Genomic DNA, 27,500 nt, shown 5'->3' on the forward strand with positions numbered 1-27,500 from the left:
AGCATGTGTGTAGTCACGTGGGAAAGCATCATTCAGCTGAGGAGAGGCCAGTGCAAATACTTTCATGAAGTGGGGCTGATACTGGCCATAAAACCACCCTTACTCAGCATAACCAGCAATGCTGGACCCCCCTCCTTTCCCCCATTTTCTGAGGGGTGATGTCTGTCCCTTTAATGTGGGAGATTGATTGATTTACGTCTGTGTGATAGATAGAACGATCCTCCACCGAATCACCCTGAGTTATGGTGACACTGCTTCGGCTCCACAAGCCACTCCCCATATGTCCTATAACTCAAAAGCAGAATGACAATAATACTATCTATGAAATTTATATTCATGATTATAAATTAATTCTTTTTGGCCAGACCAGCAGCGGCAGCAGCCTGGCTTTGCAATTTCCAAACAGCATTTATGGCATTGGCTTGGGAATACTATCTATCAAGCCTGGTGACAAATGTGGTAGATGATGGTCTTTCCCGCCGCTGGCTCAAACATCCAGTTGTGTTTCAGGGGGAAGGAAAATGCTATAAAATAACAGGCATCCTTGAGCTGCAATTCCTGACTGGTGTTCCCAGCATAACACCAACCCGCACAAGTCTTCCTTAAAATGAACATTCCTTAGGAGAGAAACATGGAAACCAGGAATACCCTTGTGGAGAGGAAAGAGCCAAAAATAGCTGTTGGAAACTGGAGAGGCTGCAACCCAGTGTAGGAATGCCTGTGATTCAGGGAAATTCAGCCTCTAACCTGGGCCTGGAATCCATGTGTTGGACCCCTGCCTGTGGGAGGGTGGAAGATGCACTGGGGATTTCCATAGTCTTATTTCACTATTTTATTTTTTTTTTAATTTTATGTGAAATGCCTTTAAACAGGGGAAAGTAGGAGCAAGGAGAATGAAGTGACATCTTAAAGCTCTGTTAGCAACAGGGAAAATCTTGCTGTCAGCAGATCTTGGTGATCACAGAGCAGAGATTGCAGCAGAGCAGTGCTGATTGCCCCCAGGGCCATCTCACCTGCAGAGTCACTTCATGGACATTTGGATTGAAATGTCAGTGGTACCCTTCGGAGGGGTGTTTTACACTCTGGTATCTCCCAGCTGGCATGTGGCCACGGAATGAAACCCATGGACAGCAGTGCCAGCGCAGTGCTTGGGCTCTGCATGTTTGCTTCCCTAGGGAACCTCCCCTGCCGTAGGGAAGGCTGTGGTGTGGCAAAGGCTGGCAACCAGCTTGCAGCTTTATCCTGTGCACTGATCCCAGATCATTGCACCTGTACAGGAGAGATCCGGCTGAGAGTGATCAGCTAACAGTGGGTGATATCACAGAAAGTAGGAATAATGATTATGTTTGTGTGCAGGCACATTTACACGGAACAATATACAAACAGAAAAATGGTGCAGGATAATGAGTGAGTTTCTTCCTTTGGTGTATTCAGTGGGCAAGAATAATTGGTTTTTTTTTATTAAGTAAGGACATCCTTCGCAAAATGCCAAGCTGCTGGCATTGCCTCTCTTCATTCATGTGTTATTTAGCCTGAAGGAAAACATCCTAAACTCAGTGAACTTGTCTGTCCCTCTCAGGATTTTTTAGGTTGCTCTTTTTTTCCTGGTGAGGATCAATAAACATGTGATGTGTCACACACAGCTGTGGTGCTGAGCACTTTGCACTTTTACTCCCAGATCAGCAGGGTTGGCCCCAAGCACTGCTGCTGCTTTTCTCCTCCCATCTGGGAGTGAGGTCCAGGACCCACAGCGCTGCTGGGACATTGTTGTCTGTGCAGTTGGCCTTGAGATCTTTGCCTTTCCTCACCTCAGGTGCTCCGATGGCAAGGGGAGCCTGTTACAGTGACCTCATGCCACCTGCTGTCACGAGAAAGAGGGGCTGTTTGCAAGGCTGTGACTTCCCTAATAGCTCTGTGGCCCCTTTCAACTCGTGTAGCCCCCCTTACCTGCTCCTGCCTGGTTGCCATGGCATCAGCTGTGGCTGTTGTCCCTTCCTCCAAAGCTTTCCTGAGGGCAATGACACACTTCCAGGCAGGAGTCCCTCTGCAGAACGGGTTGTTGTGGCAAAGGGGCTTGTTCCCATTGTGACCCCATTAATGGGTGGGTTTGGGGGAACAGGACAGCAAGAAGCTCTTCACCTAGGCATTGAGTTATCCTGAGTGTTAAAAATTGTCCTGCTTGTAAACACCACGCTGTGGGAGCAGGCTCAGGTGAGAGTAGCCCCACTGAGCTCTGCCTCTGCAGCCCTGCCCGATTTTCCTTCTCACTCTAGCCAGGTGAGTTGGCTTCCAACTCTCCATACAGCCCTTTCCTACCCATTTCTTGCCTGGATTTATTTCCTACATCATCTCCTTAACTCTCCCTTCTGAAATATAAGAAGAACCTGCAGTCCAGCCCTGTGTATAAAGATACTTTGGGAAAGTTGGGATCCAGTAAAAACTCCAGTTCACTTCTTCTCTGCTGCCTCCCCTACTATCAGTAATAACCTGCCCATGTCTCCTGTGTCTTCTCTGCTCTCTATTTATCACTTTCATACCCCACTGCCATTCTGTCCAGCCTAACTTTCTCCTCTCCCATCATATAAATGCTTTTCCACCACCCTTCTATGTAAATTCTGGCTTAGACTTTGTTAGAGTAACAGAAATGCAGGTTTATTACACTGTAAGTCTCCAACACAATGAAATCCATTAATGGAAAAGGTTTTTCCATCCGTTCCAAGTGAACGGAGATGCAGCTGTATGGAATATAGCTATGGTGCTGGAAAATCTATATAGACAGCCTGGAGAGAAAGGGAGGCTGTTCATTTACATAGTTTGTGGTCTTAGTTAGAAACCCAGGGGGAAAGCTGGGAATGCCCTAAGGCACCACAGGAGGTATCCTGCAGTTACAAGTGGTGTAATCCTAAAAGGCCAGGTAGGAGCACAGGGTGGGAGACCAGGCCAAGAACGGGGTTGAAATACTTCCCATAAATCCAGAGTGGCACTGAGGGACAAGAGATCCCACTGAATAGGAACACAAGCAAACCTAAGCCTGTGATTTGGGAAGAAATACAATAAACTCACACCCTTACAGGTTGCCATGTTGTGAGGGCAGCCCAAGGATGCTTGTCAGGGGTCTGTGGCCACACAGGAGACTCATCCTTTCTCTGGTTATCAGTAGATCCCTTCCAAAAAAAATGTGTTCCTTGGCTGTGAATCTGCATTTTGACTGTGTGATGAATCAGACATAAACTATCCCAGGGTTTGAGGAGCTCATTATTCCCAGCACTTCCCTTGCTGTTCTCCACTACCACAGCCTGGAAGAATTTCTGCTGAGTCGTCTCTTCCAGCCTTGGAGACAAAATCCTGACCTTGCAGAGCGGATTTAATTGTGCCAGGGCTCAGTGGAGACCTCGGCAGCAGGAGTTCCACAGAGCAATCCTTCACTTCCACACCTGCAGCACTGGTAGGAGTTATTGGAGTCTGCTGAAGGGAAAAGTAGAGTTAGAGCCTTCATCTAAATGAAATATCCTCACGTTGGTAGTTCCAAAATCAAGCACAAATATTAATCTCATGGAAGGTATGAACTGCAGCATCTTAGTTGTTCTAAAATTGAAGGGTGGGATTTAGAAGCATAGTAAGTCATCAAGATCACGGCTCTGCCAAGAGGCTGTTTGGATTTTACATTATAAATGGAGTAATATTTTCAAAATTCCTAATTTGTGAATAGTCATTAGGTGTGATTGGTGTGAAATGTGGTCTTTTTATCAACAGAGATAACTTTATTCTGTGTATTTACATTGTGGTTCCCTCCACCCATCTCTGATCAAGCACTAATGAATCATTAAAACAGAAAGGACTAATAATGAAAATTATTAGTTTGTTTTTTGTAAACCTTGATTTTAGTGTTTCTAATCCCTTTCATCTTTACCAGCCCCTGGGAACTAAAAGGGGGGAAACTAAAACTACTGCCCCATACTTGTAGTTATGGAAGTTTCACAGTCTCCAAGGATAATCAATGGAAAATAAATAAAACACAATCTGGGTATTACTGAATGGAAATTACATTTACATTCAGTAAATGTATTACATTACATTTACTGAAAGAATCAGTAAAATTGAGTTTTCTTCATCTATGTTTTCTGTTCCTCTTCTGATTTTTTGATCATCCTTGCAATGTAGAGGAAAAATAGCTATTACACAATACATACTACCTGATGGTTACGTGGTTCCTGGTTTGGAATATTTTCTATCTATCTTCATAATTTTGGATGTGAAGCTACAAAGGTGGATGGAATTCCAAACAAAACGAATCTACCTATTGAGCTTTAAAACAGGGAGTAAAAATACCAATGAAATTTGAAAAATACTAATGAAACTGTAGAAAACAGAAGCATCCTCAAGCATAGTTTTTTCTGGGCTCTCTGGAGTTTTAATGGAATTTATTTTTCAAATTTAGTTGAAAAAAATGAATCCCTCTGCTGAAATTCCAACTTGCCAACTCTCAAGCCCAGGTGGATTTTTATAGCCAAGATCTAAACCGCTGAAAAATAGCAGTGTACAGTATAATGGAAATGCTGACACAACCTACATTACAGCTGCACGAGTTGTGCCACTATGGTTTATGGAGAGCCCATTTTGGGTTTGTCAGGTTTTTAAACACAGGCTGTTGTAAATTTGAAAGAAGACCGTCTTGTCTTTAGGCTTTAAGGCTGTACATATTAGCAGAGATGGGGCTGAACCAAAACCTCCCCATTCAGCTGCCTTCCTGAACTTTGGAAGAACTGGAAATCTCACCTGAGCGTCCCGGTGCCATCACTGTCCTGTTTTGGTTTTATTTTGTGCTGGGAGGAATTAGTTCTCTTATGAAAGAGAGCCCTTGGGGGCAAGCACAAAGTAGGAGCCTGCTCCCCTGGGTAGAAAAGGATTGTGAGGAGAAACACAAGTGCAGTTCATGCTGCACAAGTTCATCCAGGTCAGGGGTAGGGGCAGGATTGGGTTCCCAGTCCTGGCAGGTTTAGCCCAAAAGTTAAAATTTTGCTGTTATCTCAAGTCTGTGGTGGGTAAATCTGTATCTGTTCAAGCTGCGCTGAAACAAAGGTGTTTACAGGCTGAAACCACAGCTTTGGCTCAGAAAATTAAGGATCTTTAAAATAAAGGTCTTTAAAAACTGCCTGTGGAGGAAGTTGAATTTAGGCTGAAAACCTGTTCTCAGTGCCTTTAGGGAAAGTTTACCCTGAACTCATAAAAACAAAGGAATTGTGGAAATGCAGATAAAATCTAAATGTCACCACTTGGACCCAGTGTAATTTGACTGGTAGCACCAGCAGGATGTCTCTTGGTACAACCACAAAGGTGGCACCTTTCTAAAATGTGTGAAAGCTGACTTACCTGGGCATGAATTAACATAGGAAAAGGCAAAGAGGAAAAAGCTATTTAAATCTGCATTAATCTTTTATTGGTTTTTCCACTTCTCATAAACAGTTTGTAACCACACATATATCATCATCCCAAACATCATGTATAACTTCTCACTCGATAATCCAATGGATATCAAGGTGATATATTCAGTAGCAACAGTTCGTAAATGGGCCATTTTATAACCTAGGCAAAGGTTAATCATCCTTAGCTTCTTAAGTGTGATCTTAACTGTTCTGCTCGTGCTTACCAGTGGATTTCCAGCAGTGCTGTGGTTTATAGTTAATTAGGAGACTGATGTTGGAAGGGAAGCCACGATGTTAAAATATTATTAGTAGTGCTGGGTGTCCTATTTTTGGGTGCTCAGTCGTGACATGAAGGACCCTTATTGCCAGAACCAAGGTCTCAGCTTTTTGTGATGATCAGGCTCTTTAAGGAGATCTCACGAGAACTCAGGAACTGGGGACATCAGAACCACTTGTCATTTTTGTTAGAGTTGGCTTTGTTCAGGTCTCCAAAGTCAATCAGTAGGAAGCCAAAACAGGCCATGGCTCCCGTATTCACAGTAGAGCACAACATCTGACCCGGTGGCACCGTCAGCAGGATCAGCATCCTGGCCTGGTGGCCACACTAAAGCCTTCCATCACGCCTTAAACACCCTGGAAATAAAGTGGTGACGCAGCTCAATTTAATCTCCCTGATCCCTCCTGAGAACCTCCCCTCTCCAGGCTATTCCCACACAGACACAAAGATTTTGTCTGGCTGAACCTGTTTATTGAGCGCAGCTGTCACCCCTGCTCTGACCACTGACCTTATCTGAATATTCAAATCCATTCCAGATCACAAGTTCAAATGATTTTCTTACCCTTTGAAAGCCCTGTTTTCATAGTGAGCTGATTGCACATGACAATATTATAAGGGGTGTAATTGAGATTCTACAAACAATTTGCACCTCAGATTTACAAAAATAATATATACGGAAGTGGGAACGCTGCTGGCATTCCTGTCCCCCACCAGACCCTTCAGCTGATCCTGGTTGTGAAAAGGAGTTTGTCCCCTGAAACAGAGAAGGATTTTAGAGGGATGTGTTGAATCTGCTGATGCAACTGAGAAACCGCTGATTCCAACTTATCCTCTTGGAATGGGTGGGAATCAAGGCCACAGGCCCAGCACTGAAACTCAGCGTTCTTCCTTTCCTGAGCACCAGCGAGAAGGGAAACTCTGCCTTCCCCTGAGAAGGGAAACTGCAAGGAAAAAGGCAGGGAATTTCAGTGCACTGTCTGTAACGTGAGCTGAACGGGTGCAAACCCAGCACATGGAAATGGCTACAAACTCTTCTAGTTACTCTCCAGTTTCACAGTATTTGTTTGATTCAAAAATACTCTGTCCTTCATTTACATATTTTTCCTCCATAGAGGATTCTCTATTATCCTTATATCCTTTTATTTTTATTATTTCATTGCTACCTCTTATTCTAGAAGTAAATAAATAAATAAAAAAATTGATCTCGGGTTCTTATAAAAACCCTGCTCCATAAAGGTGTTAACTTTTGCCCTATCTTAGTTCTCTTTTTCATTCCCTCTTCTGTTTTTAATAGCATTTCCCATTTCTATTTTGGCTGCACTTCCGTGTGTGTTTTTTCTTTCTTCTCTGATGTTTTTCACAAAAAGCAGAAGGCAAACTTTACAGTATCAAACTGAAACCTTAGTCTGTGCTTTGAATGACTTCAAATTGTCAGAATTAACTGATCCTAGTAAGAATTTCAATTCTCAAGTGGTTCTCATCCAACTGTCTTCCTTGTCCATCCATCATCCCATTGACTTCATCATCCTGCTTAAAGACACCGTGTATTTGCTGTTTTAAAGAATAACGAGTCAATGGGCTTGGAAGAAGTAGAATATCAAACTGGATTAAGTTGGACTAAGGAGTACACAATATTTACAATGAAATTTGAACTCCCAGAAAACTCAGCTTGCTCAGACTCCTGTAATAGAGCAGGAATCAGCCCAGGTCTGTTCAGAGGCTGCAGAGGTTCATGAACTTCACAGACCACGTCAGACTCAGCTGAGAACAAGAACCACGTTGCAGGGAAGCAAAAATTTGAAATTTTGTGCCTTATCAGTGAAGAAAAAGGTGAAATATCACAAAATTTGGAAATTCAAAGCCATACAGCTGGAAAGCAAATAGAGGCTGTGGGTGAGAAATTCAGCAAGATTAACTCCCTGTAGTTTCATGATGCTTTCCAAAGTATTTTATTAAAAACATAAGCAAAGATATCCAGTCTGAAAGTCCAACAGGTGCCAAATGTGCAGCCAGATGTTTATGGTGATCCCTCCAGCAGGAACAGTCCAGAGTCAGCCAGCTTTGCTTAGGCCAAGGATGTTCTCAGGAGGAGAGCCCAGACATGAAAATCCTAAATCTCCCCTTCTCACAAACATCACACAAAAATATGTGAAAACCTTTTGTGTAGCCTGATTTCCAGGGGTGAGCAGAGCTGTATCTTCTGATGGTGTTGGTTGGAAACATCAAAGTGACAGAGCTTTTCTGACATGTGGCTGTTTAATTTGCCAGTCCCTCAGTTTCTGCACCTATTGGAGTTGCCCCGAGGTTCATTCCTGGAGCTATTTATTTTTACATACATTATTATGAACAGTCCAGTGCAGAACATAAGGCTTAAAGTGCAGAATATAAGGCTTTAGATCAGCCAAGTTCATAAAGCCTTTGGAGCTCATTACATGGCTGGTGGTACAGAAGTGCGGAGAATTGCTGTAAATTTGAATTTCCTGAGGTGTGTTTTCTAAATGCCAATATAAATAGTGCAGGAAATAGTAAAATGAATAAAACACACCGCTTCATTCCAGTTCCAGTGGGGAAGGCAGGGTGTGAAATGAAGAGCTCTGCTCTCCAGGTGGTGATCTCCGTGCACAGTGCAGTGTTTGTCCTGAATTTCATTGCTTTAGGAAAGAACTGTGGAAACTCTTGATTTAGTTGGTGTTTAATGTGTGTTTTATACAACTTGTGTGATACAATCAGTTACCCAGGGAGTCGAGGGGGGAACTTAAAGAGCAGTAAAAGCTTCAGCTGTCGCTGTCTGTGCCTGGGATTGGTTTGCTGGGTACACAAACCCCAACATTCCCAGGTCACCCAGCTCCGGCACCAGCCGGCACGATCCCGATGGATCCATCGCCAGCCAGCCCACGGACACACTCAGGGAGCTGGGGCAGCACAACAGGCTGGGGCTGTAAATCACCTCCCTGCAGAGCTGGGAATAGCAATGCACAAGCCATAGGCAAGTATAATAATGTCTCCAGCTATCCATAAATGAAAAATCATGTACAGCAACATTCTCTTTATTGTTATTCCAACAGAGGCCTTTTTCTTCTTTTATTTTTTATTTTTTTATTAGAGCCTCTGCTTGATTTTTTTGAAAAACATTTTATCTTCTCAGAGAGCTTCGGCGTATGAGTATTTTTGACTGTAAATAAAACTTAGTCTCTTTTACATGGATTGAATGGCTCTGTTTTAGAAAATTATACCATTAAATTACTCAGTCTTAGTAGACACTGAGAATGAAGTCACAGGGCCAGTGATTTCTCCAAATTTGGGCAGTTTGGAGAGTTCCTTCAATCCTGAGGAACTGTAGCCACATAGATCCCAATATGAAGAATGTTGGCAAGGTTTTAAATTAAGTGTTTTTAATATGCTTAACCATGCATTTAATTTAAGCTTAATGAGACAGTTATTGTATGCTGACTAAACACCATGAGCTTATTAAAAACATATTTACAGAGATTAACAGTGATGTAATAGATACATATTTATGCCATCATTGGTAAACTGCTAATACCACGTTTTTAATTAATTGGCAGGTACTCAATATACAGTAGGGCTCTGGAGATATTTGTTATATTTGCTTTATGTTGATGAAGCACCAACTGGTTTAATGAGGGTTAATTGATCTAACTAACTACTAAAATATACATTTCCTATTCTGTGGTGATCAGGATTTAAATCAAAGTACATTCAAGCAGCTGGAATTTAGGATGTGCTTAACAGGATGATTCACGTGCTTATAGGTAAGTGGAGGTTTAAATAATCTGCTGAGTGGGGAGCAATTAAATTTTCCAAGACATAATAGAAGAAGAAATGAAATTGAAAAAAAAATAGGCACAGAAATACCAGATAACAGGTGGAGCATAAGAAGCAAAAGTCTGAAGGGCTTTTAGTGCTGTCTCAAATCTGGTCAAGGGATCAAGAGTTACTTTTGTCCGGACTACCTGGGCATGTCTTAATGCTGAGATTAATTCCTGGTGCTTCTGGTGGTGTTCCAATCAGTGACACTTTGCCATGGCCAGAACCAGACCCCACATATACTGACTAACCAGCTGGGGAGGTTCATTCAGCACACGGGATCTGTTTGGATTAGTCTAAATGAAGCACAATGTGCTCACCACGGACACCTCGTTTTACGTGTGCTGGAATGTGCCTAATGGAAAATCTACGAGCATTTTTGGAGTGGTTAAAACACACTTTCCACTGGTTTTAATTTAATTTTACTTTTTTATGAAGAATCTTAGAGAAAGGGCACAGTGAAAAAGCAATGAAGCCCAAATTGCTGTACATGAAGTTTCATTTCTGGAGAGCCAGAGAGATTAATTCACTTGGCTGTGACTTGTTCATTACTACCCCAAGCTAACAAAAAAAATGAAATATCACAGAGAGCAGCTCCTCTATTCTGTGGATTGTAGCAGTGCCCTCATCACAGGCTACAGGAGAGGAAATACTCTGGTTAATACTCCGACAGTGCTGTACCCACACCAAGCAAATTATTCTGTTGCTGCAGTTTTGTTTACTGATCCTGATACAATTGTTTTTTCTGGACCTTGTTTTTTTATTATTTTGTATCTGGACAAAGGGCTCATTTTTCAAAGTGTTTCCAGGACTTGTTGAGGATGTGGCACATCGCTGATCAGAGGCTTTCGCCCGAGGTGCTGAATCACTGGTTGTCTGTGTGGCTCCCTGACCTAGGGAAGGGTGTCCAGGAGTTTATGTGTGTACTAGTGGGAAGAATCAAAGGAAACAGGAAAAGGACCCCCTGTTAAGGTGCTTCAGGGAGATGAGATTTGTTCATTTGCATTTTCAGGCTCCAGAAGCCCTCACAGTACCAGAACCATTCTGGTAACAAGCTTAATTATTCATTTCCAGAAAAAGGAAAGGTGCTGTGTGGGCACTGGGTGGTGGTCAGCCAAACAGAGTGCTCAGGGACATTCCTGCTGCATCCAAGAACCACTGTCACTACCTCTGATCCACAGGGAATGAAGCAAAGGCACAGGACAGCCCCAGAGATGTGGAGGTTTCTGGAGTTACCTTTGCTGCTGGGAACCATTGCCCTGTAGGATCTGGAGTTTAGTGGCTTCTGTCCATTGTCAGTGGGTGGGTGACAAAATGCCATGGTTTTCTTACCTGTCATAAAGTCTGTCAACCTTCAACACCTGATTACTTTTTTCTAAGTACTGCTTATTTGCCAGTCAGTAAAATAAAGATCATAAGTGTATCTTCATCAAGGCTTGAATCCAAAGAACTGTTGTGGATCATTATATGTAACTTGTGTCAGTTTGGCAAAATGTAGATCCACATCAAGCCTTGGAATTTGAAAATACGAGTATTTCAGGATTTTGCCTGGATTTTTGGTTCAAGTGCATCTCTAAGAAGGGTAAAAAATAATGATGATGGGAAAGAAGTTGAATCATCGTCCATGAGGCTGAGAAAGGCCTATAAAAGATCAAAGGTGATATCTTGACACAGGGATGTGAAAAAAAAATACTCTACTAAGCCTTTATTTCATACTTAGCTTGTCTGTAACAGTTTACAGCAGAACTTCATAGCAACCATTTGTATTGCTTAAATTTTTAATGGTTCTGATTTCTTTGTTGAACCTTTTTGTAGAGGGAAAAATGTTAACTCTTAATAAGTGACATGGTATTTTATTCTGAATCAAAAGCCTTTTCTTTGAAAATTACTTAATTAACATTTGCAGGTTCATAACATTTTCATTTATTCCTCTTTTTTGTTTTTAGATGGTTTTTTAAGTTTTCCAGTGATAGTGCTAGAGGTTTCCTAATGTATTAAAAAAACACAGAGTGTGCCCAGTGGGATCTGCAATCTGATTAGCTTTCAGTTTGAAGCTGAAGGAGGAGATTAGGCAACGAAGGACTGCTGTGCTATTAAAAAGAAAACCTGATTTCTTTTAGCCATTAGCCAATAGAATGAGTACAGCTGTCAGCAGAATGGCTAAATATATTACATAGTGAAGATTAGCAGGTAAATATTTGAAAATTATGCAACTTTTTGAGTGTGGGATAAGCTAAATTCTGCTCTTGGGGTGACTTTTAAAGCTAGAGTTGTGCTACTGCAACCTGTGGGTGTCGGGATTCTCTTTGAGGAGTCTGTAGTGTTTCATCCAGCTCTGGGCACAATGGGGTCTGGGCATTGGCTGAAGCTCTAAGTTGTTGCCACAGTAAATAACAAAAATAAAACTCTAATCCTACTGAAGTGGCACGAAGCAGCTCCAAATTTATATCTGGAATTTAGTGCGATGTGGCTTCACTCTGGTGATTTACCTCTTTGCACCAGCTTCCCCCTAAACACTTCCCAAAGCCTTTCCAAGGAGTGGAAGTGCTGCTCTCTCCACTCTGTCCCTTCGTCTGTTCTGAGGGGCCTCTAAACATTTCAAGTGGTAAAAGCTACAATGGCCTACATAAAAAATGATGTGTCCTGCTCATCTTTCCAGTCTGAGATTCGCCAGTGTTTTGAATACATCCCAGGAAGGAAAGGATCAAAAAAAGCACCTTCTCTAACGTTTTCCATGAGGGTAGAATGTAGTTTTGTATCTGATTTAAATACAAGACCTTCAGTGTTTTTACCAGCACATCAGTTTCCCACATTTCTGCAGAACTTGACCTTTTTATCCACACGTTCAGAAGTTGTTGTACACTCCACTGAAATCCATTCCCAACTAGAACATACCAGCTATTTAACATAGCCTGTTTTATGAGGATGCATTCAAGTAAAATGTCATGGAAAAACAATTTTCCCCCTGAAAAACAACTACTTATCTCAGGAAACATCATATCAGGAATTATAGCAGAGTGACAAAGGGGCGTATTCAAGTAGAAATGAAGGAAAGCCCCGAAAGAAGAAGGGTTAGTAGTACATAGAGACATGGTAAGGGCTCAGAGTTTCCAAATACACTTTTAAAACCCAAAATAATATGTTTAAAACATCAAAAGGGTAATGCAGTTATTCAGACTGGGGAAGGCAATAAGTATATGCAAGTATAAAGGATACATATGAATATTTTTCTCGTATACCCTGAGCCATTCATTAACTCATACACACACCTCCTGAGATGTAAATAATCATGTAAGCTGTTGAATATGTATTTTCTACACCTGTGTAGCATTAATTTGACATATATATATATACATTTAATACATGTCCATGTCTGCATAGTTAAGAAGCAGGTCTCAGACCTGAAGGCTGTGGGACCGTGCAGAGGTGAGAAGCAAAGTGACAGGAAGCAGATGTTTAAGTTCATCAGTATTAGCAAAGCTCCTAAAGCCTAAAGATAAGTGTGTGCTTAAAACCCATTGAGTTCTATCAGAGGAAGGCTCAGAGCTGAAGTTAAGCATATGTTTTGGGGAACAGGGATGGACGGCTGCTGGATGCCACAGCACAAAAATTAAGCATATGTGTACTCTGAGCAGCTCATAGCCTTTGCTTATAAAGGTTTCTTGCAGGATTTGTATTTATTTGCTTTCCTGTAAAGCATTTTTCTTTCATAGAAAAACATTTACGGGCTGGAAATACGAAGCAAATAACATTAGTCTCATTTCATAATCAGGTGATTATGAGTAAGTAAGGGAAGCCTGGCTCTGCCCATCCTGCATTAATTCTCCTTTTCTCCTGCTTTTTTATCCTCACCGAGGAGTTCAAGGGTTAAGCCGTCCCAACATGCCTCACTCTCAATTTATAAACCAGAAAATCTTCCATAAATCAAAAGTTACAAACAGACTTTGTAATGTCATAACTCTTGTGACGGCTCTGCCTTTGATTGATTCCTATACATACATTCTGTGTGATTACCATAATGTGTTCTTGGGGGACAATTCCAGCAGGGGAGAAGGAAGGCACAAGGAAAGAAGTAAATAACAAATGGTCCTGACTCCTCCTCATCGAGAGTGATTTCAGTCCAATGTTCCATCATATCAACTGGGAAAGAGAGTCTTAGGGTTTAGGCAATCAATTACAGATATGTGTAGAGGCAGACACAATCATTTCCCTGATTGTCACCAGTCCAGAGCAGTGACACAGGGAAGTGATCCATCAGTCTATTCCCACTGACAATCAGAGAAAGATGGCAGACACTTGTAGACTAACAGGCACCTGGATTGGCTGGCTTGGGAGATTGAAAAATAGCTGGATTTCAAACATAGCTAAACCTTTAAATACCTCTGTTGGAAGATTTCAGACATTCCTAGAAAACATTTAGAGCTATTACAGGAGTCGCTCCCATTACGGTGGGTGGGGAGGAGGGTAAACCTGCTTTCAAGTGCATTAGAATAGATAGAGTGAAGTAATCATGCTTTAGCCAGGAATATCAAGGTCCTTTTGATTTGCAGGCTTTTCTTTCCTTCTGCTTTAATGCTGGGTTTTTAATAGGCAACCTATTTTTTAAGCAAAGAACAGAAAATTAAGTCATCTGTGATCAGAAATTTAGCATTAGATTTAGAGGGCATTTGTTCTATTGCTTAAGGCTGATTTTTTTCTCAGTGGACAGGGGGTTATTTATATTAAAAATCATCATGGACCATCTGCAGCAGGGTGCAAAGCTCGGAGTATGGTTGGTCCATTGGCCTGAGAAATCCCATCTTATAATAACCTTTATTTAGGTTGTCAGAGCCCTACAGAAAAACAACCCACACATTCACTGCGTCTTTAGTAGCCTGCTAATTTCAGATTTCCTACATTTCTTGTTTTCTTCTAATAGCAAATTTCTTTTAAAATATTTTTAAATTCAGCAGAATAAGAGAAAGCACTTGTTGACTGGATAAACATAAACCACAGAGCAGTCTCCCATGAGCTGTGCAGGGCTGACTGCAAGCTCAGGACCATTGGAGAAGCATCAGCTGTTGACATCCCAGTGTTAAATGACTGATGTTTTGGCATTGGGAACTTCCCGGGCACATCTCCCATCTCTCCTCCCCTCTCAGCTCTTCCCTTGATCACTGAGAATCCCAAACTCAACACCTGCAGGCAGAGAAGCCATGTGGGGACTGTGCCTGGCTGTCTCCCTCCTGTCCCACTGCTGCAGGCTTCATCTTCATCCTGATTTGTGATCCTCACCTTCCCAAGTCCCCATCACTGTTGGGATTTAAGGCTGGACTTTGAAGGAAGGGATGCTGTGTTTAGGCTGGGGAAAGGCGAATCCCCCCTGAAGGCACAGGTAAATTAAGTGAAAATCTGGCAGATCCTGGGGAGGTGGTGAAATGAGGAGCTCTGCCAAAACCTGGAGTGTGGAAGTGCTGGGTGAGGAAGCAGCCTGCCCCCGAGGCACATGGAGCTGGGATTTGATGCTGTACCCCAACAAAGGATGTATTTTTGGCAGCCCAGGGAAGGAGGGAGGCTCGCAGGCGTGTTTGGTCCTCCCACTCCTGAGCTTCTGTGGGAGGTGGAGGTGCTGCCACAGGGCTTTCATTAAAGCAGCCTCTTTCATCTGCCTGACGGGTATGGTGGCATCCAGCACGTCCCTTGAGGCTCCCACCCCTAAAATGCTTCTGCTGTTCCCACAGCTTTACAGCCTCTTTCACAGCAGGAAAGGGAGCTGCTCTTGCTCCATGTCGGGACATCCTCACCCCTCTCCCAGAGACAGGACATGCTGAGCTCTGTATTTATGATATTTATTGATGTCCTGAGAGCCATATATATTAAACCTTGATTTGTCTTCCCAGTCCTCAAGCACTCCAAACACGTGGAAGCATCACGATTTCGGTGGATTTTTTGTGAAAACAAAATCCAGGGGCTCCCATTTTGAACAGAGCCAGGCCCCCTCTCTAGGACATTGCTGACGAAGTTCTTGGATAACATTAGTCTGACGGCAAAATGTATAAAATAGGATTTATTATTAATTCATGAAGAGCTTTGATATCTTATCTATTGCTCTTCTCTTGTAATGATTTTTAATGTCATCATGGTTTTTAATTTTGCATGAAACCCACCGTCATCTGTTTTCATTTGTTTGGTAAACCTTGTCTGTTTTATTAAGAAAATCCCAAGGCTTCTGTGGGTATTTGTGCAACAATAAGAATAAAGAAATGTTAATAGTAATTTGTTTCTAGTTCAATGCAACATTAATTTCAACACTGCATTATGAGGATTTTATTTTTATAATTCCGCAACCTGGGGAAATATACTTCCCATTCCCAAAATCCAGTAATCCAAATGAACAGTGAAAAATCCTCAGTGTCCTAAGATCTTGTACAAACCTTAACTTACCTTTTATTTACTATATATGCTACTGCGAGCCAATAGGAACCATAACTCCATTTAGATAATAATAATCAAATTATCCAAACCTGGGAGAACATGTTTTATAGATTTTGGTCTAAATTTAATACAAAAATGCAGTAGTCCTTGTTTGGAAGAGTTTATTAAGGGTTAGCAAAGAAAAAGCTTTTTCAATAGTCTATAACTCTCTAATGGCCTTTTTCAAATAAAATGGGAAAGAATTTGCAAAGAAACCTATATCAGTGAGCTGCAATTGTAACATTACAGTACAGGTCTATAAATCTTGACATGTTCAGAAGATTGCCTAAACCAGCAATACAATCTGTCCAAACCTCATTGTCTCCACGACCAGCCAGACTCATTTTAAGAAATGTATGTGGTCTTCAACCTAATTTTATCACCTTCATTTGTAAACTAGTCAATCAATCAAAGCATCCTGTGAGTCTAAATAGAAAAAGGAGTGCATTTTCATGCATTTCCACACAGCACAGTCAAAAATTAATCTCCACTTGATCAGACATTCCTTGCCCTCATCTCAATAGACCATCATTAGGGTCAGCAATGTATATTAAAAATAGAGTTGCAGGGAACTGTTCGCCAGGGAGTCTTTGCGAGGTACCTGCTGCCAGATCCAGGAGCTCTCTGTGAGAGAGGGCTGGGCTTATCCAGGGAAGAGCAGCTTAAAAACAGACTTAACAATGGGGAATGGAGGATTATCAGGAATACACGTGCTCCGCTGTCTGTTTCTTGCACCCCGAGCACAGAGGATAACGCTGATGGAACGTGCAGTGGGATCCAGAGGAGACCTCACCTCATGATCCCTTTCCTATTTATGTTACAGGCTGTCTGTAGACATTGTTCTTATGTATTTTCCTACTCGTCCGTGTATTTGTGTGTGATGAGACTGAGGCTGGGCAGGTTTGTGCTGGGGAGATGGGCAGTGGGTATGCATTGAGCCCCAGAGCCCTAATTCCTCTTTTTCCATCACAGAGTTCATGGCCCTTGTTACTGGGCACATTTGGTGTGGTGCTGTCCTGTGGATATAACAGGGTAGGTTGGGACTGACCCCTCCTTTCCCTTGCAGCTGCTTTTCTCACCTCAGGCAACACCAAAAAAAGCAGTAAATACCCTAATGAGTCTTGCAGGGATTTCCAGTTGGTGCTGGAATTGTGTGCAAACAGCAAAACCACCGACTGCCCATGGGGAGCTGTGTCTGAGCAGCCCCTGGACCCTGAGCTGGGACTGTTGGGGTGGCACAGGCAAGAGCAGCCCAAAACTGCTGGAGCTGTGCCAGAGAAGGCAGCTAACTGGGGCTGGGTGGTGTCAGAGGATGCAGCACATCTTGGGTTTTTTGGGAGTGTAAGAAAAATTCCAGAATGAGACACATGGTGCCTGACGTTCTCTTTCCACCTTCCAATCCTGGTTTTCTCTGACTGGGTAACACTTTTCCCAGAGGTTTTTACTCCCCTAATTGAAGTCAGAGCACAGAGGGTGCTGTTCCTCTGGGAAGAGGGTCCTGGGCTTCTGCTGGGAACCTCTTAGCACAGTGACAACGTGCTGGATACGTGGCGGATGCAGTGGGTAGATGTGATTGATGATTGTGTGATACTTGGCCATCTGCCCCACTGTTTGCTGGAGCAGGTAACAACCTTGGCAGCAGGGCCAGGATGAAGCAGCTCCCACACCATGTAGGGGCCTGTTCCCCCCAGGTGTAAATCCAGAGTGGGGTGGGGCTTTAGAAATAAATTCTCCTGTTTTACACCACCCCTTGGGAGTTCTGGAGCAAAGGCTGAGCAGGACAGATGGTTTCACACCCAGCGGCATGATGAGGTGGGGTGGAGAGGAGGAGCTGCCTTGAGAGGCTGCAAGAGAGACCCTGCCCTGGAGACCCTGAATTGAAGACCTCCCAAAAGCTTGGGACTTCAGAAAAAATCTATCCAATGCTTTGCAGGCTTGTTAGCCCATAATCCCTCACCATCAGTCTTGGCAAGAAGGAAACATTGAATTTCCAGGGAATATACAGAGACTTTACAGATGATTCCTCCTCTTTTCAAGTGTTTTTTCCACAAGGGGTCATTGCAGAGCAGAGCAAGGATGACTTCAAAATTAGGTGATTTTTTCCTTTTCTAAAGTGATGTAGACATTTAGATGCAATTATTTTAACTAGAATTGTTAACACTATTAATTTGTGGCTGAAAAAACACCATAATGTCTTAATATTAATTATTTGGTTGGTGTTCAAGTCAACTACATTTAGACTGAGCAATATTTCAGTATAACTACATTTAAAAAATAAAAAGAGGTAAAATATGGGGAAAAAATATGGAAAATTGCCTCTATGTATAAATGAAGCATTTAAAAATAAGTGCAGATTTCTCTGCAGTAATTAGGATAAAAAGAGAAGATGGAAGATGAGGTGTTTCTGAACTGAAAATTAAATTCAGCCTTAGAACGTCTAAAGAGCAGATCAGAAGCAGTTGTAAACCATCAAACTGCTGTTGAGTGCCAGAGAACTGCTTCATGTTATGTTTCTTTTTTCTTTCCTTTTGTTTGGCAAATAAAGCCTTTTCAATAATTCACGCAAATGGCTTGATAAATACAAATAATTGAGCGTATTAAGCTTAAAAATAAAAACATATTTTATCATATGTAACTTAAAAAGTAATCATATAATTAATGGGTGAAAAACAGAGAGAAAGATTGCCAGAGATTAAGATTAAGCCCTGCAGAAGAGAATGTTCTAACTAGAAATTGGTTTAATTAATAGCACATTTTACATAATGATTACAGTGTAATTGCGCTGACTAGCAGAGTGTCATTAAATATATCCATGCTCCTTTACAACACCCTAAGGCTAAAAATAATGAGTTACATTGAAAATCACTATGCAACAGGTTCATAAATAACATTTAAGCCTATACAAGGCGAATACTTATAAATAATAAATATTTGCCTTTTGTAATTGAAGAAAAAATGACAGCCTTCTTTTTCTGCCCCCCTGTAGATTGTCATGTTATAATGCTGCAAAGATTTTTTCCCCTTGCGTTCTCTAGAAAGTGCTGAATAATTTATTCAAATGCTAATATTCCACATAGTCTGACTTTGAGGAACAAATATTCCTCCATAAAGAATAAATGCCAAGTTGCTTATTACCAGCTTCCTTCTACTTCGCATCGTGCGGTCCCCAAAAAACGATCACAGCCTATTCCACATGTCAGAGGAAGTCAGTGGCCAGATTTTCTTCCAGAATAGTTACATTCCTTTTTTTTTTTTAATTTAAAAATTACCCCTTCTCCCAAAATGTTCATCATGCTCGGAGCTGTTATGTAGCAACAGCTGCTCCTCAGCTCCAAAAAGGACGACATCATAAACCTGATAACTTTTTAATCTCCAGGTTTTCTCTGGTGGATCAGGAGGATCCAATAAAAGCGGGTTTGATTTCATATCAGCGCTGGGCTGACATTTGAAAGACCCCCAAATGGTTGATGCTTAGTTACCGACACAGCAACCTCTCCAATGTCAAAATAAAGCAACAGAAAGCTCCACCCGGGAGATGGGAATGTTCTGGAGCGCTCCAGCCTTGTCCTGGGTTGTAGCTCCCTGTCAGGGTCATCCCAAGGCAGGACTGGTTGGGTGTCACCTTCTCCAGAGGCAGAATTGAGGTGATAACTAAAATATTAGGGGGAAAAAAACCCTCTTTGAGTCCAGAGGTTTTCCATGCTCTGTGTGTCATCCTCCCAACCCACAGAACCGAATTTTGGTCTCAGGTGAATCAACAACGGCAACAAAAATGAAGGAATTTCACTTAAGTGCACACTGAACACTGGAAAAACACATATTTTAATGGTGATGAGATATTTTTTGGCATTCTCATGCTTCTGGTAGGTTTTGTTATGTTAGAACCAGAAACCTTATGTTGCCTGAGCACTGATAAAACAAGTGTGAGCACCTACAGAGATAAAACCAGCAGTTTGGTACCAAGAAGAAAATACAGTGTTTGTTTCAACAGAACATTCTCTGGGTTAGGGTAGAAGTCTGATAATGCATAAAAAGATTTTTTTTTTTTTTTAAGGTACAAACCCCAATTGTCCATAACCATTTATTCATGTTCTTCTCTGTCACCAAAGTGAACACAGGTAAAAGTTTTTTCCCTGTTTTACTGAAGCAGGACTGATACACCTTCCTATCCACTGAAATATGTCCCCTTTTTGTCATTATCCTAAGCACTGTGCAGAAGATGAACATACAGATATATCTGAAGAGTTTGGTGAAGTTAAATAGGAGTTAATTTTAATGGAATTTAATTCCATTTTAATGGAATTTGCAAGACAGATCACTAGGACCATTTCTTGGTTTTCTGTAGAAAACTACATTTGCATCATTTTTGACCATCTTTTCTTTATTTCCCATCATTTCTACAGCTTACAACACCCCACTGGGATCTCCAGAGCCCCCTTCACTCCTCACAAAGTGCAGACAAAGGCAGGAATGGACTTCCAATGGGAATCTGAGCTGAGGTGGCTGCAGAGCAACTGGTCCTTCCATATCACACCAGGAATGCCTTCATCCCACCAACCAACCGTGCTGACAGCCCAGGAGGTAAGGAGGGAGGTAAGGAATGCTGCACATTTTCCCTTCATCACAGGGGCACCGACAAAGCTTAGCTCAGGTCACTGCTGATGCACCAACAGGTCAGAACCGGAGGAAAAAATATCCAGGGATTTTAATCCTTTGCCTTTCTTGAGTTTCCTGACACAACAGTGGGTGTATCCAGCCATCGCACCTGGGAATTCCTGCCATCGCTGTGGGAATCATATTATGGTGTCAGTGTTTGGAATTTTATTGAAGATCCCAGAAATAATAATTTTCCTGCTTTTTCATGCCCCCTCCAATACCTGTACACATGTGACCTGAGAGCCTTGCCTTACCTTGGGGGGCAATGTTGAGTGCAAGCAGAAGTCAAGAAAGCAGATTTTAACAATTAGCACTTTTTAATTGTTCCATCTTTGCTCGTTGTTAACTCTGGATCAAATAGCAAAACAAATATGCTGAAATTCTTCCCCCTGTGTTCAAAGGTTTGGGTTTGCCTGTACTTCCCAGGCTCCAAAAAACAAGGAGATCAAGAATTACTTACCCTGGACCTTGGAGGGGATTGCAGCATTTTGTAAAAAGAACAAAAACATGTTCTTTACAAATAGATAGTTTGTCCCTCAATTATTTCTTTTAATACCTTAATTATTTACCAAATAATTTAAAAAAATCATACCAGATATAAGAAATGTAATGCATTTATTTGGATCCAGATCCAGAGCTTGCTGATATCAGAGGTCTTGCAAAGGCAACCCTTTTTATTATTATTATAGAAAAAAAAGCAAGGATGTTTTTTGCCACAGAAAAAGGAATAAAACTCCTGCAGATTAAAAAAGTTTCAATTTGCTTAGCTGCATTAAGACAAAACACCCCTGCAAAAGTACAAAAGGGCAGGATTTAAAACAAGAAGAAAGGTTAAGAAAGATTAAGAAAGAATGTCTTCCCCTGTTTATTCACTTCTGCTGGGCAATAATCTAATTTCCAGTCTCACGTCTCTATTTCAGCCCACATATGGCAGTAATATTGGATCTTCAGCAGTGCAGCTTAACCATGACTAAACAGGTTGATGAATGTCATGCATCTTATCATCATACATGCATATTTTTAAATATAATTCACTTTTGATCTGCACCCTTGTGCAGTGGTGAATGAAAACAGTTAAGATTTCTTCCACTGTCTGCCTTTAAATGTATTAAACAGCCCTGCTGTCAATAGATTATATTCTTGTACAATGATAATAGCCCAAAAAACTAAGAGGCCTTGTCAGGAATTGCAGTTGTCACAGTTTGATGCAAATGATTTTACTTGGTGTTCATCTGCTGCACAATCAGCTCATAATCTGGATATACATCACAGCATGACATGGAAATTTCCTGCTACTCTGCTTTCATTTCCAGAGGCAGCAATCAAATGAAAACCATTCAACCTCACCAAAATGTATAAATAATTTTCATTCAAACATATTAACAGTCAAAATATGAGAATTTATCACAGAGCACTACGCCTTTTAAGAAGCAATAAAGACTTTACTTTTTAAGCATATTTCTACTTAGAAAAGTAATATGAACAGTAAGTTGCGAGTTTAAAAGAGGATTTAAAAGTCCAGACATGGCACCAAATCCTCAGACTTAAGTGTGTTGATGCTGCTTTGCTCCACACGCTGCTTGGGAAAAAACAGCCTAGAAGAGGGTTGGGGAAAGGGGGAACAAGGGGCACTGTTGAAATGACTGCTTTCCCCTCAGATTTGCCCCATAAAAATAAACATAAGAAGTATTCAAATACAGAGAACAGAAAATAAAATCCTGTGGCACAGAATCTGGTGGTACAGCAAGCAAGATTTCCTTTATTTATTCCTTCATTTTCATTTATACTCCACATTAGATTTTAATTTAGTTCAGTTTAAGGATCTTTTTGTTTTGACCACCGTCAGTATTTAAAGGGATGTTACAGGCAGGAACACCCCCAAAAGGACCTCTTTTAAAATGCATCTTGTGAAATTCAAACCAAAGAAGAATCAGGCTGAACTCCAGTTCCACCAATGCCAGCTGTCAATTATCTCCTGTTTGATCCCTTTTTGGCCCCGGTGGAAAGTGTCTCTGCCCATGGCAGGGGGTTGGAATGATGATCCTTGAAGTCCCTTCCAACCCAAACCAGTCAGTGATTCTGTGGTGAAAATAACAACTGAAGAAGGCAAATATTTGCCCTGCCTGCCTGGCTGTGGGGAGATGCAGGTCTGGGAGCATTTTCCAGCTGCATTCCCAGTGGGCATGGTGCCAGGGGTTACTGGGAGCACTGGGGCACAGCAGCATCACACCTCCCAGCAGCGTCAGGGGTGAGCAGGGAGAGCCCAGAGGGTGTTTTGTGTGGAGTCCCTGTGCAATGACACTGCACTTACTGCGGAAATGAACCTTTTTTGGGTGCAGCAGCCACAGATTTGCCCTTCTTCCCAAGCCACACTTCCATGCCGCTGTTTTCCCCAAACCCATTCACTCTGGGGAACCACTGAGCTCCCTGGAGCCTCTCCAAGGAGAACAATTCCCTGCAAAGCCAAGGAATGCAGGAACAAAGGATGGTTTGCTGTTCTTATTAACGGTGGTGCTGAAAAAAATCGCTGCCTCCCTATAAATTGGGTGCTTTTTCTGAGAAACAGGTAAAAACTGCTAAGATGACAGTTTTTCCCATTTTTCCAGTGAGTGTGTCTGAGGAAGTAGAAGTGCAATAACCTGGGGTACAGCAGGCTCAGCCATTTGAAATAAAACTTTGCAGTACTAATGTTTTTGTAACTGCTTTCATATTGTAATGATATTTTTCCAAGCACTGGTTTTATTTGATCTTAAATACCTTTTTGGGAAAGTCCAGTGAGCTGACTCTAATAAAATCATGCTATTGAAAAAAGGTTTAAGTGGAATGTTCAGAATAAATTACAAAACTGCATGCAAGAATACCAGCTAGTGCTGCAATAAAAATCTGGAAATGAGGATTCTTGCAATATATTTTAAAGAAGTAGTATACTTTTTTTTTGTTCATTTTTTTCCACAGAATGTTTCATAATAGAAAGCCTTCACAACGTAAAAGTGGGTGAATGAAAAACGAATGAATAAACTGCCAAAGAAATTGCATTTAAAAAAAAACTTGACTTTTTTTTTTTTCCTGGAAAATATATTTCATATCATTTTCAATAACTTCTGGAAGATAATAGGAAAAGTAATTCTGTTCCATTTTGCTGTACCAAAATACTTAAATGACATCATAGTTAGACTGTCAGATCTCACTCTCTCACACACACACAAATGTACAGACCCTCTGTATCAGGAGCTGAGGTCAAGAAAATGACATTTTTTTCCATAAAAAACAGTCCATGTAAGGGCCTTCCAGGATCCAACCAAGGCTTTTCATAGTCTTCCTCTCTCCTGTAGATCCCACAGTCAAATTCCTATGGTTGAATACAACTCTAGGAGTAGATCAGGAGGGACTCACTTCTACACAAGCATCGTTCTCTGTCTGGCTTCTGCCAGGGATCCCCAGAGAACTGGGGAAGACTTTCCCAGTTGTGGCATGTCTGTGTTTGGAACTGGAAGCCCAGGACTCCTGGTGAGGTGGGTCACACAGTGCTTTGGTGCTTTGGACCCAGGTAGAGGAGCAAAAGCTGTGACAAAACTCTGGCAAAGCTGGGTAAGCACCCACAGAACCCCACAGCCATCTGCAGATTCTCATCCTCTTGCTGGATTTCCAGGAGGGTTTGCCAGGATTGTCCACATGCCATGTTTGAGCTGCTCTGATGGAGCTGCATGGATATCCCATCAGCTTCAGAGGCAGAAAGGACCCCCCAGCCCCCCTGCCTGGGGTGGTATCCTGCAGACAGCTCATCCAGCGCTGCCCTGATTGAGTGAGGTGTCAGCTGTAAAGAGGGTTCTGATGGAGGACACTGATGCAGGTGACAGTGTGACAGGTGCAAGGAGGGATGTGTGCTTAAATATTAATCCCCAGCAGCCATAATGCCAGTCTTGATCTGTTCTTTTTCTTTTTTAAGAACTTAATACGAACGAGAGACTTGGTGCCTCGTTGTTCTGTTCCTCCACTTCGACTCTGGTGGGCCCACGTAGAGGATGTCAAGGGATGAGGAAGAAGACAAGCAAAGGGACCCACATTAGTAGCTCTTGGTTGAAGCAAAAGCTGTTGCTTTATATTCCACCCCTCATTTAGCAGAGGAGTCGTCAATTGTCACCTGGAAATCCCTCCTGTCTGTAGTTCCTGCACTGTGAGGAGCAAGAAGATGTGGCCACTTGCTTTTGACTTGTGGGCTGTCCACTGGCCCAGTCTTGAGGCAGAAACCTAAAAATATCTTCTCAGTATGTTTTAATTACAGCTTAATCTGGAGCCTGTTCCAAGCTGGTGGGCTGTCCTCAGTGCCTTCAGCCTAAAATCCTCTTTGTTCTTGGGGGCTTTGTGCAACCTGCTCAAACATCTCCCAGCAAGTGCAGGTGGAAAGCAATAAGTCAGATGTGATTCCTTGCAGGAAGAGGTCTTCATGCTTTCAGTTATTCCTTCAAACTTTCCTTCTCCCATTTCTAAGCTTTGTTTTCCACTGTTTAGAATTGTTGTGGCAGAGAGTGATAATTTCCTAAATGTATCTGCCTACTCCAGGAGAAATCAGAGTGTACAAACACACCAAACATGCCATTTAAAGACAACTGCAATAACAAAAATTGAACATTATCGGGTTCAGGGCTATTTTGAGATATGTCAGTGTGGGTGAATTTGAGACTGAAGCCCAGGAATCCAGCCCTTACCTCCACTAGTGCTGCTGCTTCTGAGTCAGTTAATCCTTCACTTACCATCTTTCCAAAAAGAAAATTATATTTATTTCCTTAGCTCCTCAGAGAATGTTAAACATTGATTTATAAAATGGACATTGAGCATTTTAACAAATAAAAATAATTGCTTAGAATTTTTTTGAGGCTTGATAAACACCATTAACTTTGGCCAAAGCACATTGGGTGCTTTTTTTTCCAGGTTTAGCAGGAACTACTGGAAATTTCGTATTATAGTTCAAAAAGATACAGCAAAGGCTGGTAACCACTGCCATCAGCCCTGCCTTAGTTGCTGGAGTTCACTGTGATGTCTATAAAAATGAAAAAAATCCAAACAATTCCTGTCCATAAGGGAGAAGTTGGAGATTTTCAGAAATTAGGAAGCTCCTATGGCAATAACAGCCATTCAGGGTCCAGGGAGAATCCTTCAGGTGTTTTTGCAGCACCCAAAACTGTGATCCAAGAAACTGGATCCAATTGTGATTCCTCTGTAATTTTGGTGCCTAAGACATCTAAAACCTGAAGGCATTTCTGTTTCCCTAAGAATTTACAGGACTGCATCTACATAGAGATGGAGACTCCAACCCCCTGAGACATTGAGCACTCCCCTCACACCCTGGGGTAACTAGACAATCATTCAGTTGCTTGGAGGGAAACAGGAGGGAATGGCACTTTGAAATATTGCTCTTCAAAGTTCTGATGGAAATGTTCCACAGAGAGAACCACTGAGTGCCAAAGGAAGAAGTAATTTTCTTTATGGAGTAGCTTTGCCATGTCCTATTCTAATTAACACTTTTTAAAATGAGGAATAAATACCTACTTCACAAATTTTAATGACCACTCATATTTTTATTTCAGTAGCTTAAATATTTTTCTTTCAACTCTAGGAGGGGAAAGGGGCAGCACATTTCATGCTGCAACCCCTGGATTTTCTGCTGTCTCATTTGGGCGCTCCAGGAAGATTTTGCTGCATCACAAGCTGGAAGCACCAAGGAGGTCAGAGCAGCCCTGCTGAAGAGCAGGACTGTTGGTTGTCTTCTGCCCAGTTAATCCAGGAATCAGACAGGTGAGCCATGCCTCGTATCCATGTACATGAGTGGGATCCCTCAGCTGTGTCAGCCTCCACCACATCATTTCAGTTGTAGGATGAGGTTCCCCAGGAAAAGTGTTGTAGAATCAGAGAATTGTTTAGATTGAAAAGACCCTCAAGACCATGGAGTCCAACCATTCCCCTAGCACTGCCAAGGCCACCACTGCCCCATGTCCCCAAGTGCCACATCCACATGGCTTTTAAATCCCTCCAGGGATGGGATCTCTACCACTGCCCTGGGCAGCTCTGCCAGGGCTGGACAGCCCTTTCCAGGAAGAAATTTTCCCTAATATCCAATCTAAGCCTCCCCTGGTGCAGCTTGAGGCTGTTTCTTCTTTAGCAAATGTAATCTTAAGTGAACTTCCACAAGTAATTTAATCCTGCTCTCAGTTATCCTTGAAAGGTCAGATCACCCTGATATCTTACAAGGATATTTGTGTGATTTTAAAGCCCAGAATTTACTTGTGGGTCAATGTGATATAATAATAATTAAAAGAGTATCCTGACACTGTAGTGGTATGTGCAGGAAATAGTATTTCTTACACCATTAACTGTACCTGAGGTACCAGAGATGATCAGATATAGGTTCATATATATGTTCATACATAAAGCCCTGTTTTCTGTATATTAATTACATGAATTATACCATAACCCTTGGATGTGAAATATGTTCATGGGCACACGGTATACCCACAGTTCATTATTAAAGTTGCATAATGAAACACATTTAAGTCAGGAAAAATGTACTGATGTTATCTGGGAGATGCTTGTTGGACTCACTTGTGCCTCTTTCAGTCTCGGGTATCTCATCACCTCCTTGTGAATTTTGTTTTCTTCAGGATTCTTTGATATGTTACCTCAATAATGTTGGGGTTTTTTTAATGATGTTTAAAATCCTATAGCAATAGTTCAAGGCCAGGCTGGACAGGGCTTGGAGAAACCTGGTCTAGTGGAAGGTGTCCTTGCCCATGGCAGGGGGTTGGAATGAGATGAGTTTCAGGTTCCTTTCCAACACAAACCATTCTGGGATTCTATGAATGGTAACC

The sequence above is a fragment of the Empidonax traillii genome, unplaced genomic scaffold (assembly GCF_003031625.1).
Source record: "Empidonax traillii isolate 1590-97213 ecotype Southwest subspecies unplaced genomic scaffold, ASM303162v1 scaffold118:size1038473, whole genome shotgun sequence".
In the NCBI taxonomy this organism is placed as follows: domain Eukaryota; kingdom Metazoa; phylum Chordata; class Aves; order Passeriformes; family Tyrannidae; genus Empidonax; species Empidonax traillii.